Source organism: Protopterus annectens, chromosome 15.part0 (assembly GCF_019279795.1).
Source record: "Protopterus annectens isolate FY-2018-M chromosome 15.part0, PAN1.0, whole genome shotgun sequence".
Classification (NCBI taxonomy): Eukaryota; Metazoa; Chordata; order Ceratodontiformes; family Protopteridae; genus Protopterus; species Protopterus annectens.
Window position 1 is genome coordinate 685,751,156 of NC_056749.1, and position 6,000 is coordinate 685,757,155.

Consider the following 6,000-nt stretch of genomic DNA (forward strand, 5'->3'; position numbering starts at 1 on the left):
GTGTTATAGCTCACTGGGAAAAGGAGTTTTTGTTCTATAGTGAGTTTCTGGACACTTGGGTAATGTATACGTACTTTTTAGATGACATATGTATTTTTTGGTTGACCCCATATCCATGATTGAGAACTTTATAGATTATAATAATTCCACAGCTCATTTTTTCAGTTTACTTATACTTTTGGTAGTGATTCTATTAATTATCTGGATGTGGAAATTGAAAAAGATTTATGGAAACAGAGGTTTGCTTCAAATGCATATCACAAACTTGCTTATTCCAACTCTGTTCATTTTGAGAGTTGGCATCCTTAACACCAAAAGAATGCCGAAGTTAAGGGCCAAATTGTCAGGCTTGCTAAAATGGTATCGGTAAACAGCACCTTTACTGATGAATGTAAGAAACTAAAGGAAATGTTTATAAGGAGAGGTTATTCCTGTTCCTTTATTACCCCCCTTTTTTGAGGAAGTTATTTATAAATGGGAGCATGGGGTGTATGTGGCACTATTAGGGGACAGTACTAATAATTTAACATGTAGTGTAATTTTCAATGATGATGGTGCTAATAACACATCCCATAACAATGGCTATGGAGGAGCTTTTATTACCATGTATTGTACTGACAGGCTAACTATTATAGGGATTATTCATAAGAGCTGGATTTTGATTAAAATTAGCTGTGATTTGTTGCAAAAACATGATACCCAACTCCATCTAGTTTATAAATGGGGGAAGTGTTTTAAGGATTACTTTGAGAGAGGTAACCATTAGGGGAGATATAACCAAAATCAAATATTTGACACTTATTAGCTGTAATCAATGTAACAACATTCTGGTAACAGACAAGATTAAAATTGGAAGTATTTACTTAAAACCTAAGGGCATTTTTTGTATTACAAACGGTATCATTTACTTAGCAAAATATTCCCAAAGTAATCTATTCTATGTGGGGAAAGCTAAAAGAAAATTAAAGGAGCGGATGTATGAGCATTTTTATGGCATTGCAAAGAAAAAACTACCAGTGCATTATTTTGAAATAATTCTATATACCCAGATCAGCAGTTTAGGTTTCTAATCTTGGAGAAAGTGGGAAAAAAGTTGGTGAAGGGGGGACCAATGGGAACTGATATTTCAGAAGAGGAAATTCTGGTGGCAATTATATTTAAATGCAGGAAATTACCCTGGTTTGAATGATTATATATCAGTCTCTTGTATTCTTAAACTTAAAAAAATATCAAGTGTAGAAGTCTTAAATATTTTTGATCACAGGTACAGGTTAGTAATGTATACAGTATTACATTACATATTTTACTAGGTATGCATATATATATATATATATATATATATATATATATATATATATATATATATATATATATTCTATTACACTAATGGTTCTTAACTTATTGAAGCTGGGGGTATTAAATTTAGTATGAATGCTTTTTTAGAGGTTGGTTCACTTTAACTTTTTAATCAGTTCTACTATTTGCCTGTAGGGACTGTTGATTGGTCAGGTTTCATCACATGATTCTTTGTGATTTTAAAAGGATGATAATGAGTGATTTTGAAATATTCTGACAAAGTCTCAGATTTAGGTGTAAAAGCGCTCAATTCTTGTATTATTGTTTTTATTAAAGTTAGCTTGTATGGCTTATCATGGACCATTTGTAATGTTTTTGTGTTGGTCAATGCAAATTGCCTCAGCAGACTTGTGCTTTCTTGATTTGTTTTCCTGGTTCTGGCTTTTATTGTTTTCATATTGAGTTTTCACTGCATACATAGAAGAGAAAAATACTGGCATTGCTGTTTTCAACTTTACTCAATTGTTTGCTGAGATATTAGTCTTTATCATTTTCCATATTGAGCTTTAGCTTTGTACATACAAAAGAAATATATAGTGTTACATGGTTGAAATGGACTGAAGAGTTTGCTGAGGTACTCAAGCAGTAGCCTAGAATAGCATTATCAAAGCCTTTCACATCTTACATCAACATGCCACAAGGCTCTAGTCTTGCTCAGACAATCATTAATTGCTGGACGTGTTGAAGTCAGGCCACACACTATGTACCTTCCCAGCCATGAAGATCAGCATTGCTAATCAGATATGCATGCAGCCAAGCCAGTGTTCATGACAAAGAGACACAGAACAGACCCACTACTAAATAATAGCAAGCCACCTCATGGCTTCATCTAAATACAAGCAGATGAAGTAAGCAATAGCAGTGTATAAGCTCCCCCAGTAGTTGATCAGAGTGCATGTACACAGATGTTTAATGTTGATGTAATCAACAGCAGGAAATACATACATAAATATATGAGCAATGTAAAGTCAAGTAACAGAGTCACTGAGGCTGGATTTGAGGTTACATTATATGACAAAATCCATGGAGATGGGAAACATAAAGGTGCAAATGGAGCTGTGTAAAAACTATAAATGGAAAGGTAGACCTGTGACAAAGGGAGATACTGCCAGCCCAACTATGCGGAATTTTGTAAATAATTATATGTTATTTGTGACTATCAAAATGATTTGTATAAGATGCTTGTGCTACAACTGTATTAGAACTGTATGTCATGTGTATATCAAACTAGGTTTGTACAGAAGTGTGTTGAAATGATATTTTATAAAGTGCTTGTGCTTAAAATGTAACCACAGCGTGCCCTACTGGAATAGAACAGAAATGTACATCTACTTTTGTAACTGTTTAAATGTATATATTTTAACAGTGGTAATGGGAATACAGGTTAACTCCATAAAAATAGCTGAAATTAAATTATGACTACGCAATAAAAGATGATAGCTTTCAGTTTCAATGCAGCAAGGAGATACAATGTCTAAAACTAGGGAGCTTTCTGTATTGTCTTCAGAGTGAACTAATTACTACAATTGTTTTATGACTGCCAGCATCTGCCAAAGATCTGAGGTCTATGTATTTTCACAGGTAGATGGTAAATGCTGCTAGCTTCCAGCAGTTAGGGTTTCATCTGGGATAGAGTCAGATGACAAAAAATTATGTTGATCTGCAAGCTATGCCAGCAGTAATATCTGGATGCTAATTTAAGAAGTGTCTTAGAGAGACAGCATTCTGTATTCTGCCTTTGACCTAACAACAACTAGAAGATCCATTCACCACATCTGCCTTGTACTTAAGTAACTTAACTAGGGTATAGTAATTCTCTTAGATTCAGTCAGGAATATAGTGAGGTATAGTTTAGATGTTTTTCTTTATTTATTTATTTGTTGTTTTAAATATTTTCTATGGTTTTGAACTCTGATGTCACTGTGACTGTATACTGAGCATTTCCTTATTCCTTTATTATTTATTATTGAATATTTTTAAACCTTTCATTGTGGCCAATCTTTGTTAGAGATATTTAAGTTCTGAAGTACTTGCATATTTATTTGGTGACACTGTGTGAGTCACTCCTTAATAGCCTTGCTCTTGGTCAAACTGCAATTTGTATTAATAATAACATTACACAGTTAGATTGGACACCCTTTGTTAGAAGCCTCAAAGTAGCTGATAAAAGTTGGTTGGTGGCAGTGATAACTACCTCATAGTCTGGGAAAAAGGGGGCATAGTTAGTAAACCTGTGCCAGCCTTTCCCAGGTGTATGTGTGTGTGTGTGTGTGTGTGTGTGTGTGTGTGTGTGTGTGTGTGTGTGTGTGTGTGTGTGTGTGTGTGTGTGTGTGTGTGTGTGTGTGTGTGTGTGTGTGTGTGTGTGTAAATCAAACTGCAAAGAGGGCATGTGCCAGCTACTTGGGCAGGGACACGAAGCACTGGTTGGACAGAGAGGATGCCGGAGGTTTTGGCGTGGCCACTCAGCTGAGATTTCAACTCTATAGCTGTGCCAGTAGGGAGTCTTATTGGGGATCTGGAGAAAGGAAGAAACCAGCACTGGACTGACTGTGTGCTCTTAAGGGAAATTGCACTTAATGCAGAGAGCTGCATCTGGAAATACTGTGTGGGTACTTGTTATCCTCCCAGTGTATATCCCTCACTGGTGCCAGTGGTGAGGATTGAGGTCTTTGATTACTGGTCCAGTGATGGGACGTCACAAGACCAAAGAAGGTACTATGACAATATGACACTTTTAAAGAATGTGAAGTATACATTGGAGATCTGTGATATAATATAATCTAGTAGTGTGATGTAACAACCCACACCATACCTGTCAACATCGGGATGTTAACCTTGGACCTTTACTACACTGTAAATGTCACTAAAAATGAATATATGTCCAAATGGGGGAGGGCAATGTAGTAATTCAGTCCATATACCAGTATATTCACAGTGTAATGGCAAGGCAAGACACTGCAGAAGTCAGTGTGCAAGGGGTTATGTAAATCACACCTGGGAAATGTAGTACATGAGTATACGGATTCCAAAAAAAAGTAGTCCAGAAGGGAATGGAACCAAGAGGTGCTACAGTACAAGGTTTTCGGGTACAGTTTTAGCAAGAGGATCCACTGCAGTATTTGTGGTGTAAATGCCATAAAATGCATTAAACATAATTGCTTAACTACACAGATCCAGCAGAAATAAGTCACAAACTAGAATGTACAGCTCAGTTACACAACTGATTAATCAGTGTATGGCATGAATTTAACATAATTTTATCCATTTGAAGACCATATCCCACAACTGCTTAACTCATCAGTGGAAGAAGAATCCAGAAAGATAAATATGTTAGAAATTCCCAACCTCCCCCACATAATGTACACACATATTATAGGATTGTTTACTTTCATGGGAATTGAATGATAGCAACATGACAGCACTAAAAGAGAAACGCAAAAAATAAAAAATAATTGAAATTGTGCCTATGCTACTGATATGCTCAAGACCACAGTATTAGCAGGCACGCCACAGAAGCAGTGTCAGGAAAGGTGACTGGAAAAATGCATTGTGTTGGAATGGAACATTTAACAACAGGACAAAAAAATGCATATACCTGTGGTTGATTCCCTGACTTGATTCAAGTATACAAGGGTGTATTAGGTAAGGCATACCACAAAAGCAGGCATCAAGAAGCTTATCAGAAAATACATTTCAGGGGAATGGAACACATGATTGCAAGGTAAACAAATGCATGCACCTGGTTTTGCACCCTAGACTTTATTCAGATATGCATTTAATAGAAAAGTATAAAAGCAAAGGAATGCCACAGAAGGACTTATCAAGAAACTTTTTGGAAAGTGCATTGCAAGGGAATGGAAAACATACTGTCAGGACAAACAAAATGCACAAACCTGGGTTTCAACCCCTGACTTTATTTAAATATATATTTATCAGAGCAATGTGTTAGCAAGGCATGCCACTGAAGCTGTAGGAGGAACAGTGATTATAAAATACATTTCATGATAGCAAGACAAATAAAATGCACATACCTTGGTTCAAACACTGGCCTTTCTCTCAAAGTTAACATAGTTGTCTTTAATATTATACATTTCTTGAATAATTACATTGTGAATATTGTGTCAAATGAACACACCATGTAGTCTGACCATCTATGCCAAGGCATTCATGTAGATCACAAACATAGGTAGGAAGTTGAGAGTTGTGCATAAGATGTGAACTTTTTGTGGAACAGTTAACCTTTTTTATTTTTTATTTTTGTTTATTGGGTAGGTAAAGATGGAGAAGGAAGCCAGGGATGTCAGAGGTGGGCAGGAGTGAGGGGTTAGGTAGCAGGAAATGACAGACATGCCTCACAGGATGTGAGGTAACACAGTGAGAGAAGGTTAACATATTGGTAAAAGAGAAATCAAATTAACAGATGGCAGACAATGGTAAAGGGTTGATTGTATAACATATAACACAGGAGGTTACAGAAACAAATGGGAAAGAGGAACACCAGGTATGGGGATAAGGTGGTCTGTTCAGGTATGTATACTCTGCCAGTTTCAACACAGTGAGAAATCTCTGGGCCCTGCCTCAGTAACTGCAGGTAGCGCTGGGCAGAGAAGCAGAGAAGTACCTCATTGAGTCACTGGAACATGT